Below are 14,332 nucleotides of genomic sequence, written 5' to 3' on the forward strand. Positions count from 1 at the left end.
CATGCGGTTCGTGACATCATGACATTAGCCGAAATCAAGGGTCCGACGCTTAACCCACTGAACCACCCAGGCACCCCTGAACTCATTCTTTAGTGTTTAAAGTTTTCTGAGTTTTGTTCCTTGCACAGAAGAAAATTAGGAGAAAGACACTGCTGCTAAACTCAGAGTTAGGGGAGAGAAACCATTTATTATGCTTTTGACCTGCCCCAATGCACAGGGGGCTGAACTGTTTGAGGACGGGACTGGAGGTGGGTTCATTCTGGCTTTTTCCCGGTCCTTTGGCTGGAAGTGGTTTCTCCCCACTCCAGCTGCCAATGGCACCTGACAGTGTGTGCAGCAGCAGCAACACCATCTGGTCACACAGGCTCCCTCCAGAAGGCTCGACCCATAGCCAGCCCCCCTCGTACTGGCAGAACAAAGGCAACAACAGTCCCACGCCAGGAGGCCTGCCAAGAACTCAAATGCTCATTCAATAAAATGTATGTGCTTGAAGAGAAAGTTTGTAATTTGAATATGTATGCAGGCAGAGCCACTTCCTGCCCCAGCACGGTTGATGATCTCTCCTAATGAGGACATTGGGACCCGGATGTGACACTCCCCACATAGCCACCACCACCATTCGGGAGGGGCTTGATCTCCTCTGGAAACTGTGAGGTCAAGAGGTGTTAACTCAAGTTTCCTCCCTGGGCTTCAGGGAAATCCCTGAAATTCTGTGCACACTTTATATTTGTGTACATATGCACATCTTTCCAGGAAGGGGGATTTTAAGTGTTAAGATTTTCAGAGGGGTCCCCAACTCCTAAAGGTTAAGAGTCGTCACTTCGGGACAAATTGAGATAATGTTTTGTTGGCTTAATATTAACTTGAGAGCTAATTTAAAATTGCTTTACCTTTCCTAAGAGATTTCTGGTCAGTTGTCTTGGGATTTGGCTAGGTGGTGGGAAAATGTTAAGTAGGGTGAAAAATGTGTCACTGATTAACCAGGGAATGCTGAACCCAGCAGTTAGGAGAGCAAGGTTTGCAGCAAATCGGGGAGGGGGGGGTGGGGGGGGCGCAGGATGGAGGGGTGGGGGTTCAGGCCCAGCTTTGCTGCTCAGTAACTACAAGATCGTGGGCCCACTACTTCAGCTCTGGGCTTCAGTTTCCTCTCTGTAGAATGGGTTGGTAACCATATTGCTACCTCATAGCACTGTTGTGAGGACTAAGAAGGCTAATCAACACAGAGTCTTTAGCACGACGTAAAGTTAGCCATTATGATGATTTGTTCTATTATTCCTTATTAAAGAGTGGAATCATTATTGGTGGCAGTATCTTTGTGGCAGGGAGATGTCAAGACTGTCCTTCCAGTTCCCCCACATGCTCAGAACATGCTGGCTTCTCCTACCTCACCCCCCACCCCCGCTCCCTCCTCCCAGATCATTTATTTTTTAAAGTTTATTTATAGTTTAGTAATCTCTACATCTAACGTGGGGCTCGAACTCACAACCCCCAAGATCAAGAGTTATACACTGCTGTAACTGAGCCAGCCAGGTGCATCTCCTCCCAGATCATTTAAAGCTGGTTTGGTCTTAAGGTCAAATCAAGAACCACTTTCTCTGTAACTCCCAGCACATTCCATATTCCAGCCTGGTTTATTGCTTTGTTCTTAATTCCCTGTAACCCATATGTTAGAAATGGAATAATATTCTTTCTATATCAGGTTTCTGAGAGTCAAGAGCCCAGGAGTGCGTAGATGGGGTTGCAGCCAAGCTGTTCAGTGGGGCTACAGTCCCTGAAAGGCTCGCCTGGGGCTGGAGAAGCTTCCAAACTCGCTCATATGCTTGCTGGTGGGCTACAGTCCCTTGCTGGCTGTTGGCTAGAGGTCTTGGTTCCTTAACGTGTAGGCTTTCCATAGCCTTCCTGAATGTCCACAAAACATCATGCCTGCTTCTTCTATGAGTGATAAGAGAGCTTAAGACAGAAGTCATGGTATTTTATTTAAAAAAAAATGTTTATGTATTTGAGAGAGAGAGAGAGAGAGAAAGAGAGAGAGAATGAGTGGGGGAGAGGCAGAGAAAGAGGAGGACAGAGGATCTGATGTGGGCTCTATGCGGACAGTAGAGAGCCCGATGTGGGGCTCGAACTCATGAGCTGTGAGATCATGCTTGAACCCAAGTTGGACACCTGACCAACTGAGCCACCCAGGTGCCCCAGAAGTCATAGTATTTTAATGTAATTTAATTTTTATTTTGTTTTAATTTAATGTAATTTGATTTATTGTTATTATTTAAAATTTTTAAAAACATTTTTATTTATTTTTGAGAGACAGAGGCAGAGCACGAGTGGGGGAGGGGCAGAGAGAGAGGGAGACACAGATTCCAAAGCAAGCTCCAGGCTCTGAGCTGTCAGCACAGAGCCCGACGCAGGGCTTGAACTCAGAACCATGAGATCATGACCTGAGCTGAAGACGGACACTTAAGCAACTGAGCCACCCAGGCACCCCCGATTTATAATTTTCTAAAGCTTATTTATTTATTTTGAGAGACAGTGTGAGCAGGAGAGGGGCAGAGAGAGAGAGGGAGAGAGAAAATCCCAAGTAGGCTCTTCGCTGTTGGTGCAGAGTCCCCCAGGGGGCTCAATCCACAAACTGTGAGATCATGATCTGAGCCAAAATCAAGAGTCAGACGCTTAGCCGACTGAGCCACCCATGCAACCCAGTCACAGTATTTTAAAACCAAGTATTGGAAGTGACATATCATCACTTTTGCTGTGTGCTGTTGGTCACTTAGACCAACTCTGGTAGAATATGGGAGGGGATTATGCAAGGCTGTGGATACCAGGAGGCAGGGTTCATTGGGGGCCGTCTTACAGGTTGGCTACCAGAAATAATTGGACTAATTTTGGGGGTCAAGTGGACAAGGTCCTAGTGGTGGCAAATTCATATGCCAAGGGCACTGGCTGTTTTGTGGGGATTCTTGGGTTTATTCTTTGAAGGCACAGAAAGCCCTTCATGTCTCCTTTGGGCTACATGTAGCCATATAATATTCCTACCCAGCCTGCCCTGAACCTCCAACCTTGAGCATAGGAGCAGAGAACCTAATATTCCTGTGACAAAAAAAAAAATTGGGGGGAGGTGCCTGGGTGGCTTAGTTGGTTGAGAGTCTGATTTCAGCTCTGTTCATGACCTCATGGTTTGTGAGTTCGAGCCCCACATTGGGCTCACTGTTGTCAGTACAGAGCCCGCTTCAGATGCTCTGTCCACCCCCCCCCCCGTCCCTTCCTTGTTCACACTCTTTCTCAAAAATGAATAAACACTAAAAAACATTTTTTTTTCAAAGAACTTGTACATATTCATACAGAGACCTGAAACTTGAACTTCCAGCATATACTTGTAGATACGGCAATATAACCTCTAGCAGGAAGGGGAAGTTTTGGGGCTAAGGGCTTGGACACCGGGGTCAGGGTCCCTACGCTACCCCTTACTAGGTATCTGACATTAGAAAGTTTCTTCTCTGAGCCTTAGTTTCTTGTACTGTAAAATGGGGCTAATAATATGTACTTGATAGTTTTTTTGTTTTGTTTTTTTTAAATGTGTGTATGGTAGGAGTGGTTAGGATTAACTGAGATAAAGCACAATGTGGCAAGTTGTATTTTCTAAAGATGGTGACTCCAATATGTATGGATACATATAACATCCATAGTGCTGTTTTTTTTTTTTAAATGTTTATTTTTGGGAGAGAGAGAGCAAGTGGGGGAGGGGCAGAGAGAGAGAGAGAGAGAGAGAGAGAGACAGACAGACAGAGGATCTGAAGTGGGCTCTGCATTGACAGCAGAGAGCCCGATGCGGGACTTGAACCCACAAACCTAAGATCATGACCCGAGCCTAAGTTGGATGATTAACTGACTGAGCCACCCAGGCGCCCTTACAGTGCTCTTCTTACGCTGTGCTAGGGGACGTGAGGTCTAGTTCCCACCTCTTGTAAACTGCACCAATCGATGGAATGAGGCCAACGTGAGGCTATGTGATTTCCAGGGCCAGTTCATAACAGGCATGAAGTTTTCACTGTTTTTCTCTCTTGGGTTGCTTGCCCTTTGATCCCCGCCACCACGTTGGGAGGAAGCCCAGGTCACATAAGGAGGCCACATGTGGGTGTTCTGGCTGGCTCTCAGCCAGTAGTCAGCATCCACCGTCAGATATGTGAATGAGCAGCGCTTCAGGTGATCCCAGCCTCCAGCCTACAAGCTTCCAGCTGACGTCCCACGGTCTGGAGCGGAGAGGAGCCATCCCTAAACAGGTGCAGTGCCCTGTTTGAATTCCTGGCCCACAGGAAATGTGACAGATAATATGTAATTATTGTTCTAAGCCACAAAATTTTGGGGTAATTTGTTATTACTCCAATAGGTAATAGACATAATAATCCTCCCAATACAGTGTCTGAAAAATAGGTGATCAATGAATTCTGGGTTATACATTAAAAAAACATGTGTGCCTCATTATAAGATATTTTCAAAATGCTGGGCCAAAATGTTTTTTTGTTTTGTTTTGTTTTTTGTTTTTTCCAAGCAGACTGTGTCTTAATAGGGTTTGGAGGAAGGGACTTTTGGTTTTGTTTTTCCCTGGCTCCTTTCATATACACATTTACTTAACTCAGAGTATGAAGCATATAAGAGCAGGTTTTTAGCTCTCCATCTGCTGAGCTGTCTCATGAACTTCCAGTCCTGTGCTGGGGGTTAGAGCCACAGCTGTTTCTGGATCTGGCTTATCTTTTGGTTCGCTGGTTCATTTAAGCTCTTTCTCGGCATTAATCAATAGGCATTGAGATCGTCCACATTTACTCTTTGCTCTGCCTACAAATGAAAGTTAGAATCATATGCACTTTTTTGGGGATATTTTTGTACTTTTAAAAGCCTAACCTCAATTTACCAGGCCGAGGTAGCCTCAGGGGAAAAGGAGGGCCCAGGTTAAAGAGCCACTGTCCCACAAACCCTGGCAGCTTTCCAGATTCCAGAGTGCTGCCTCTTTGTCCTCCCTCCAAGAGTCAGAAGGTAACACAGAAAAATATCTGCGTGCCTGTGTGCCTCCGTGTGTAAATGCGTGTGTGTGCACGTGTGCGCGTGTGTATGTGTGCACGTGTGCGTGCGTGTGTGTGTGTGTGGAGGTGTAGTCAGTCAGAAGGCTGTGGGGCCTCCTTTGAGGTCCTGGTGCACCCTGTCTTGGATCCCTGTCCCGTGATGGTGTCCCAGGGTGCTGAGCCCAGTGCTTGTATGTAGTAGTAAAGACTGGGGAAGAGGAACTTTGTGTGGCCAGGTTTCTGGCCCTGCCTATTTTGTTTTATTGTGGTAAAATAAAATATACACAACATAAAAGTTCCCATTTTAGGGGCGCCTGGGTGGATCAGTCGGTTAAGCGTCTGACTCTTGGTTCTGGCCTCAGGTCATGATCTCACTGTTTTATGAGTTGGAGACACACGTCAGGATCTGCGCTGGCAGCTTGAAGCCTGCTTGGGATTCTTTCTTGCTCTCTCTGCCCCTCCCCCACGTGCACTGTTTCTGTCTCTCTCAAAATAAATGAAAATTTTAAAAAAAGTTACCATTTTAACCATTTTTTTAAATGTTTGTTTTTGAAAGAGAGATAGAGCGTGAGCAAGGGAGGGGCAGAGAGAGAGGGAGACACAGAATCCGAAGCAGGCTCCAGGCTCTGAGTTGTTGGCACAGAGCCCCATGTGGGGCTCAAACTCGGAACGGCAAGATCATGACCTGAGCCGAAGTCAGAAGCTTAACCGACTGAGCCACCCAGGTGCCCTACCATTTTAACCATTTTTAAGTGTACAATTTCAGTGGGATTAAACACCTTCACACTGTTGTGCAGCTGTCTCCGCTATTTTTTCTACAGAACTTTTTCATCATCCCCAATTAAAACTTCCTTCATTGAATAACAACTCCACATTCGTCTCTTCCTCCAGCCCCTGGTAACCACTATTCTACTTCTTGTGTCCATGAATGGGAATATTCCCCATATTGTGGAATCAGACTTTATTCTTTTGTGTCTGACTTATTTCACTTAGCATAATGTTTCCAAGTTTCATCCACACAGTAGCGTATATCAAAATTTCATTCCTTTTTAAGGCTGAATAATATTCCCTTCTAGGTATAGATCTCATTTTATTTATCCACTCATCTGCTGATGGACATCTGGCGTGTAAGCTATTGTGAATAATATTGTGGTGAGCTTTGGAGTAAAAATACCTGTTTGAGTCTCTGTTTTCAATTCTTTTAGATATTTATCTAGAATTGCTGGATTGTATGATAATTCTAGGGTCCAGAGACCTGATCTTGGGTCCTGTTGTGTCTAAAGATCTATTTGCTAATGGAATACAACAGGGGGCTCTTCTATTATCTTGGCATCCTGAGGGGCTATGCAAATTAGGCTCCCAGTGATCTACTGATGTAATGGCACCTTGTTCCCATTGGTTCCCATTGGGCATTTACTTTGTGCTAGTTTCTGGGCTGAGCATAGTGTCTCTTGTACTACTCTATGAGGTATATTTGATTATTATCACTGTTTGGGGCGCCTGGGTGGCGCAGTCGGTTGAGCGTCTGACTTCAGCCAGGTCACGATCTCGCGGTCCGTGAGTTTGAGCCCCGCGTCAGGCTCTGGGCTGATGGCTCGGAGCCTGGAGCCTGTTTCCGATTCTGTGTCTCCCTCTCTCTCTGCCCCTCCCCCGTTCATGCTCTGTCTCTCTCTGTCCCAAAAATAAATAAACGTTGATTATTATCACTGTTTTACAGATTATGAAACTGAGGCATGGAGATGTTTTATAATTAGTCCAAACGTACACGTGATTGTAAGTTCTGGGCTAGGATTTGAACCCAGGCAGCATCAGCACAGCTGGGTGGCTCAGTCACTGAACTCAGAGTTAAGTATCTAACTCTCAATTAGTGTCTAACTCTTGATAACTAAGGTCATGATCTCACTGTTCTGGGATTGAGCTCAGCATTGGGCTCTGGTCTGACAGTGTGGAGCCTACTTGGGATTCTCTCTCTCCCTCTCTCTCTGCCCCTCCCCCACTTGCTCTCTTTCTCTCAACATCAATAAATAAAGTTAAAAAAAAAAAGAATGAACCCAGATAGTATCATGTGAGATCTCCTGTGTTCAACCTTTACACATTTCTGCCTCTCCAAATAGAGTGGCCATTAAATCAGTCAGCGAGAATTGTATGTATTTATCTAGGAGAAAGCAGCAGCTTATGTGGGATAATCATGGTGAAAATTAAAGATAAGTAAAAAACAAAACTAACATTAGGCGCCTCAGTGGTTTAAGAGGATCTCTGTTGGGCTCTCCCTTCCATATTTACGTTAATTTTTTCTTAGCCTATAAGGTATATGAGGGGACTTGTATATGGCACAGAGGAAGTAGTTCTATTTTTGCAAGCATAAATCCTTGATTTTACGACGTTTTTAAGGTAACCCAGTGGACCTACAAATAATGCACTAAAGGGTGTTGAAATTTGCAATGAAGTATACCACAAGATGGCAGTACAAATCAATTTAAAAAAATCCAACTGCTTTCTAAGTCTGTACAGTAAATTAAGCTCTAGGAAAGCAACTTCATCATTTTTGACATGATCAGGGCAACTGTATTTAATTCCAAATGGTTTTAATCACCTAGAAGAGAATTCACAAGCTTTTTAAAATCAAAATACCTGAAAAGTGTAAAGGCTTTGATAAGGAAAGCTGCTTCTAAAATTTTAGAAATTCCTGCTTTGGAGGAAGCTAAAGTTTGAAGTAAACGTTTTGACTCCAGAAACTGTTGGCAAGATAATGTCACATTCACATACTTCCAGGAACCTTACTGTTCGCCATCATGGCTTGGCCAAAGATTAGCCTTTAGTCCATAACTGCAAACATATTTGCCAAATTGGTCCTTAGGGAAAGTTCCTTTCAGTTAACGCCAGAGGAAAGGACAGTATTTAAGTAATTCTGGAAACTAGGATTGAACCACAGGCTGGTCTGACATCTGAGACCTGGGGCCTGTTGACTTATGGTTGAAATAATGAAACAGATATCACCCAGTAGAAGGGGATTCCCATTCATCCATCCATTCATTCATTCATTCATTCATTCATTTATTGTAGGCTTCACACCCAGCGCAGAGCCTAATGTTGAGCTTGAACTCACGACCCTGAGATCAAGACCTGAGCTGAGATCAAGAGCCGGGCACTTAGCTGACTGAGCCACCAAGGCACCTCCAGCTTTTTAAGAGAGCGAGTGGCAGGAAGTAAGGTAAACCCATTTCTTCATCTCAATTTACCAAGAATTGGCTATCATAGGATCAATTTTAATGATCTAACTGGTATACTACATTGGAGAGAGAATTAATGTTTTATTTCAGAGAAGGCATTACATTTGTGCCTTGATGCTAAATGTTCTCAAAATGAAAAACTGACTTAGAAATGCATTTTCTTTTTTTTTCTTTTTAGCTATCATATGCAAACTATTAGTCTCTTCTAGAAGGATCACAGGGAACTAGCACTGAAGAAATGAAATCCAGCTAATCCTTCCAAGAAACTGAAGTTTCAGGACATGACTTTTGAAAGGCAAATGCAGGCTGACTCCTGCCCACAGACCAAGAGCCAAAGTGTATCTGAAAGCCATTGTCAAAATAAGGAGTGAGGACATCTGTGGTGAAGACCATCCTCTGTGATCTTTTTTTCTTTTAAACATTTATTTAGTTTTTAGAGAGAGAGACCAGAGTGTGAGCAGGGAAGGGGCAGAGAGAGAGGGAGACACAGAATCTGAAGCAGGCTCCTGGCTCTGAGCTGTCAGCACAGAGACCCATGTGGAGCTTGAACCCACGAACCATGAGATCATGACCTGAACCAAAGTTGGATGCTTAACTGACTGAGCCACCCAGGCACCCCTAAATTATTTATTTATTTTAAGTAATCTCTGCACTCAGCATGGGGCTTGAACTCATTACCCTGAAATCAAGAGTCACAGCCTCCTCTGACTGATCCAGCCAGGCTCCCCTATCCTCTGAGGTCTTATGGGCAAATCATTTAGCCTCTCTGAGCCTCACATCCCTCCTTTGTTAAATGGGCATGATAATACCTTAGAGGGGTGTTGTGAAGGCAAATGAGACAATGGACGTGAAAGCACTTGTAAGCTATATGGTGCTATGCAAACATTGGCTATTATTGCTGTTACCACATCAGCCCACCCAACCTCATTGTCACCTCTACCCCCTCAACACCCTTCTAATAATAATTTTGGTTTTCCATCTCTCTAACCTCCTCCTCATCCTCCTCGTCCTCCTTGTCCTCCTCTTATTCCTGTTTCAGGAACCAACTTCCCTTTTCAGTAGCTCTCTTCATCTTCCACATTCAATCCAACAAGTCTTATATCCCCCAAACACCTGTCTGCAGTAGACACTGTGAGATGTCCCCAGGGCCCCCCTCTTCAGAACTAGGCCTTATTCCCACAGCTGCTGGGTGGGTTGCCACCTCACAGCCCTCTGCCCTCTCTGGAAACTGCCCTCAGCTGAAGAGACCCACCACATCCAAGGTTACACCCCCTTCTGGGGGCAAGCACCCACATACAGTGACCGATGCTTGAGGCCCGGACTCCACATAACGCAGGACAACCCTGAAAAGCCATCCCAGCATCTGCACTCCCTGGGGGTCAGCTGGGACCTCCGTGAGCCTACTTGCCTCATCCCAGCCCGCCTTCTCGTGCCCACCTGCTGCTGCCTCCCTTTCACAGGTGCTGATCCTGAGAACCCTGCACAATACACTTCTTTCACCCCGATCTTTCTCGGTTGGCTTCCCAGGAAACCCAATCTACAGCACCATCCTCGATTTATTCACCTCCTTCTGTCTCCACTCTGTTCTGGTTTCAGCCAGCACCTTCCCTCAACAGCCTCCCTCCTATCTCCCTGCCTCTGCTCTCAACTTTTTCTTGTTTTTAATAATCTCTACACCCAACGTGGGGCTTGAACTCACAACCCAGAGATCAAGAGTCCCGTGCTTTATAGACTGAGCTACCCAGGCACCCCTGCTCCTGACCTTCCTGACCCTCCCTTTTCCTCACAATTGTCAGTTATCTTAAAATATTCAATGACTTTTATTTCATTAGATAATATTTGATACAAAAATATGACATATACATAATTTAGGAAACCATGAGGAAAATGAACCTATGAACCCTTCACTCCATTAAGATCTGGATCTGTTGGGGTGCCTGGGTGGCGCAGTCGGTTAAGCGTCTGACTTCAGCCAGGTCACGATCTCGCGGTCTGTGAGTTCGAGCCCCGCATCAGGCTCTGGGCTGATGGCTCAGAGCCTGGAGCCTGTTTCCAATTCTGTGTCTCCCTCTCTCTCTGCCCCTCCCCTGGTCATGCTCTGTCTCTCTCTGTCCCAAAAATAAATAAACGTTGAAAAAAAAAAAATTAAAAAAAAAAAAAAAAAAAGATCTGGATCTGTTAAAGTTGCCTGTCTGCCTTTCCTTGATTATAATCCTTCCCTACTCTCCACGAGTAACCACAATCTTTTTTCTTTTTTTTTAAGTAAGCTCTACACTCAACGTGGGGCTTGAACTCACCACCCCAGATCAAGAGTCGCATGCTCTACCAACTGAACCATCCAGGTGAGCCAAGTAACCACAATACTGTGATTTGTTTTTATTATTCCTATGCTTATACCTTTATAGTTCTACCATATAGGTATTTATTTCTAAATAATATATAGTTTAGTGTTGCTTGTTTTTATATTTATAAAAATGGAGCCACAGTGTGTGTGCTGCAACTTGTTTTTTCCCCTTTCAACATTACGTATCTAATCTAATCTAATCTAATCTAATCTAATCTAATCATTCACATAGATGTTTATGAATTTGGTTTATTCATTTCCCTGTTTATAGTAATAGTAAATTAATTAACTGAAAAATAAATTTTGAATAATTCACTCTTTATCTATTCTCTGTTGATGGATATTTGTGTTTTGCATTTTAGTACCTGTTTGTTTGTTTGCTTGTTTGTTTTTGCTTATGTGCAATATTTTCTCCAGCATATATAGCTAGGAAGAGAATGAATGAGTTTAGTATATACAAATGTCCAGTTTTACAAGAAAACGCCAAGTTGTTTTTCAAAGTGATTATACCAGATTTTACTCTCACCAATAGTATAAGAACTCTCACTGCTGCACAGCCAGGCTAACAGTTCTGTCAGACTTGTGATTTATGCCAATAAAATGAGCATTATCATTTGCAATTAATTTACATTTTTTGACGACTACTGAATATCTTGTCATGCTTGCCATTTGTGTGTGTGTTTTGAGAGAGAGAGAGAAAGACAGAGCATGAGCAGGGGAGGGGTAGAGAGAGAGAGGGAGACACAATCTGAAGCAGGCTCCAGGCTCTGAGCTGTCAGCACAGAGCTCAACGCGGGGCTTGAACTCACAGACTGTGAGATCATGACCTGAGCTGAAGTCGGACGCTCAACTGAGCCACCCAGGCGCCCCTGAAGATTTTATTTTCAAGTAATCTCTACACCCACCATGGGGCTGAAACTCACAACCCTGAGGTTAAGAGTCACGCTCCACCAACTGAGTCATCCAAGACCCCGGTGTTTTATTTTTTGTTAAATTCCTATACATATCTTTTGCTCATTGTTTTTGTTTTGGCTTTTAGGAAATTGATTAAGATTTCTCTAGGCATTCTGTATTGTTAACCTTTACCAGTAATATATTTAACAAACATCTTCTCCCAATTCATGGCTTTTAGTTTTCTTTGTGGAATATTTTGTTGAACAGAAGCCTTTTATTTCAGTCTAGTGGAGTTTATCAATGATTTCCTTTATGTTTTCTTGTGTTTTGTTCAATAAATCCTTCCCATTTCTGAGATCATCCGTATTTTCTCCTAAAAGTTAAAATTTTGCCTTTCACTGTTAAGTCCTTAATTCATCTGGACATTTTTGTGTACAGTGCGAATCAGGTGCGTAATTTCCTTTTTTTTTTCTTTTTTTTTTTTAATGTTTATATATTTTGAGACGGGAAGAGAGAGAATCCCGGGCAGGCTCTACACTGTCAGTGCAGAGTCCGATGTGGGGCTCGATCCCATGAATGGTGAGATCGTGACTCGAGTTGAAATCAAGAGTCAGACGCTTAACTTACTGAGCCACCCAGGCACCCCTAATTTCCTTTTTTTTTTCAGGTGGATAACTGAAGCACTGTGACCGTAACCCTATTTGCAAACTAAGAAGCTGGACTGCCATGGTCTATGGATACCGGCAGAACACATGAGACTCCTGGTCAGAGAAAAAGGACTTCATCACCCACAGCCCCGGCAAGCAGCGTGTGGGCATTGGTTCCCTTTGTCACATTCCCAGAGGGCTATGAGAAGAGGGCTGGATGATACCTGCATTGCAGGAGAGGAACCCTGAGCCTTAGAGAACCTGCATCTTTTATAATTGGGCAATAAATTATAAATTTATTTGTAGTCAGGCAAACCTGATTTTGCCTTACCGGGAGATTCTATCTTTATTAAGGAACAATAAACAAATCTACCTTTTGTTCTGGAGGGAGGCCTTATCTCTGTCTTCCCAGGCTGTTTGCTATACTAAGAATCTTGAAAAGACAGCCTGGAATAAAGGCAGTTAGTGTCTCTGCTTGCAAGACGTGCAGAAACATGAGTCTCAAGTAGAATCATCTCCCAACAACAACCAAATGTTCTAGCACCATTTACTCCCTAATATATACTTTTCCAACCAAGTTATTGTGCTATCTCTTCTGATATTAATTTTCCAAAAAATACATTCATATACTTCTAGGCTTTGTATTTTGCTTCATTGGTGTGTCTATCTTAATTATTAGAGTTTTATAATAAATAAATATCTGATTGAGCAAGGCTTTCCACCTTGTTCTTTTTCAGAAGCATCATGGTTATTTTTGGCATCTGGTATGTCCACAAAAATTTATATCTATATCTATCTGTCTGTATGTATGTATCTATCATTTATCTATCATCTATCTATCTATCTATCTATCTATCTACATATATATGCTTATTTTAAGTAGGCTGCATGTCCAATGTGGGGCTTGAACTCACAACCCTGAGACCAAGAGTTGCATGCTCTACTGGTTGAGTCAGCCACGTACCTCAGGCCTCCACAAAAATTGGGAATCAGCCAAATTCCTCAGCTCTGATGGAATTTTGGTGGGCATTTCTTGGTTGTACAATTTGAGGAGAATCAGATCTTAATGATATTGAATTTTCCTATCAGTGAATATAGTGTATTTCTATATTTTTAAAGATCTTTAAAGTCTTAAAAAATTTTTTTTTTAATGTTTATTTATTTTGACAGAGAGGGAGACAGAGTGCGAGTAGGGGAGGGGCAGAGAGAGAGACACACACAGAATCCGAAACAGGAGCCAGGCTCTGAACTGTCAGCACAAGCCCGACACGGGTCTCAAATTCAAGAGTTGTGAGATGAACCTAGCTTAGGTCGACGCTCAACTGACTGAGCCACCCAGGTGCCCCAATCGTTAAAGGCTTTCAATGAAGTTTTCTCATTTTCTCCCTTTAGATTCTATACACATTTTGCTAGAGGTATTTCTAGGTATCATGATTTTTGTTGCTATTGTTAAAGATATTTTTTGACATTATGTTTTCTAATTGCTTGCTGCTATGCTAGAGAAATGCAACTTTAATACATTGATTTTAAATCTAGCCATCTTGTTACTTTGTTACAGATTCTAATAATTTTTATTTGTAGCTTTGGTTCGTTTGTTTTTTATGAGGGCAATTATATATCACTTCTTGGCCTTTAGCACGATCAAGTGTAGTATCTGTTCTTATCAGTTTAGTATAAGGGTAATTACAATCCTAAAATGGTGACAGTTTTGTTTTTCTCTTCAAATTCTTAATCTTATTTCTTTCTGTTGTTTTACTGTGTTGCCTTCAGTAATGTGGACAGATTTACTGATGGGGGGCTTATTTGTCTTGTCCTTCATTTTAAAGGGACTACTTTTAATATGACACAATTATAAGTAAAAATATATTGTGTGGTAGAAATTGTTTCTTAGGAATATTGTCCTCATTCCTAGTTTGTAAACAGTTCTTGTTATTGTAGATGACTTTAAGTTTTATCAAATGATTTTTTTTTTTGTATTTATCAGGCGATTGTACGGCTTTTATCTTTTAGCCTCTTAATGTGGTGACTTTTGCTTGAGTGTATTTCAGAATGATGTTTGTATCAGGATTCAGTTGGCCTGTACTGTTCCTTTTTCTTTCTTTCTTTCCTTTTTTTAACTTTTTTAAAAGTTTATTTATTTGAGAGAGAGAGAGAGTGAGCACACCC

At 42.7% G+C, this 14,332-nt stretch overlaps 1 long non-coding RNA gene across 1 annotated transcript; it reads left to right on the forward strand.

Annotated features, from left to right (window-relative positions):
- Positions 1-10,574: 10,574 nt before the first annotated feature.
- LOC123607636 lies at positions 10,575-12,874 on the forward strand. The gene is made up of 2 exons (XR_006716826.1): positions 10,575-10,623; positions 12,187-12,874. It is a non-coding gene; the product is annotated as an uncharacterized LOC123607636 (long non-coding RNA).
- Positions 12,875-14,332: the final 1,458 nt, after the last annotated feature.

Source organism: Leopardus geoffroyi, chromosome A2 (genome assembly GCF_018350155.1).
Source record: "Leopardus geoffroyi isolate Oge1 chromosome A2, O.geoffroyi_Oge1_pat1.0, whole genome shotgun sequence".
NCBI classification, from domain to species: Eukaryota; Metazoa; Chordata; class Mammalia; order Carnivora; family Felidae; genus Leopardus; species Leopardus geoffroyi.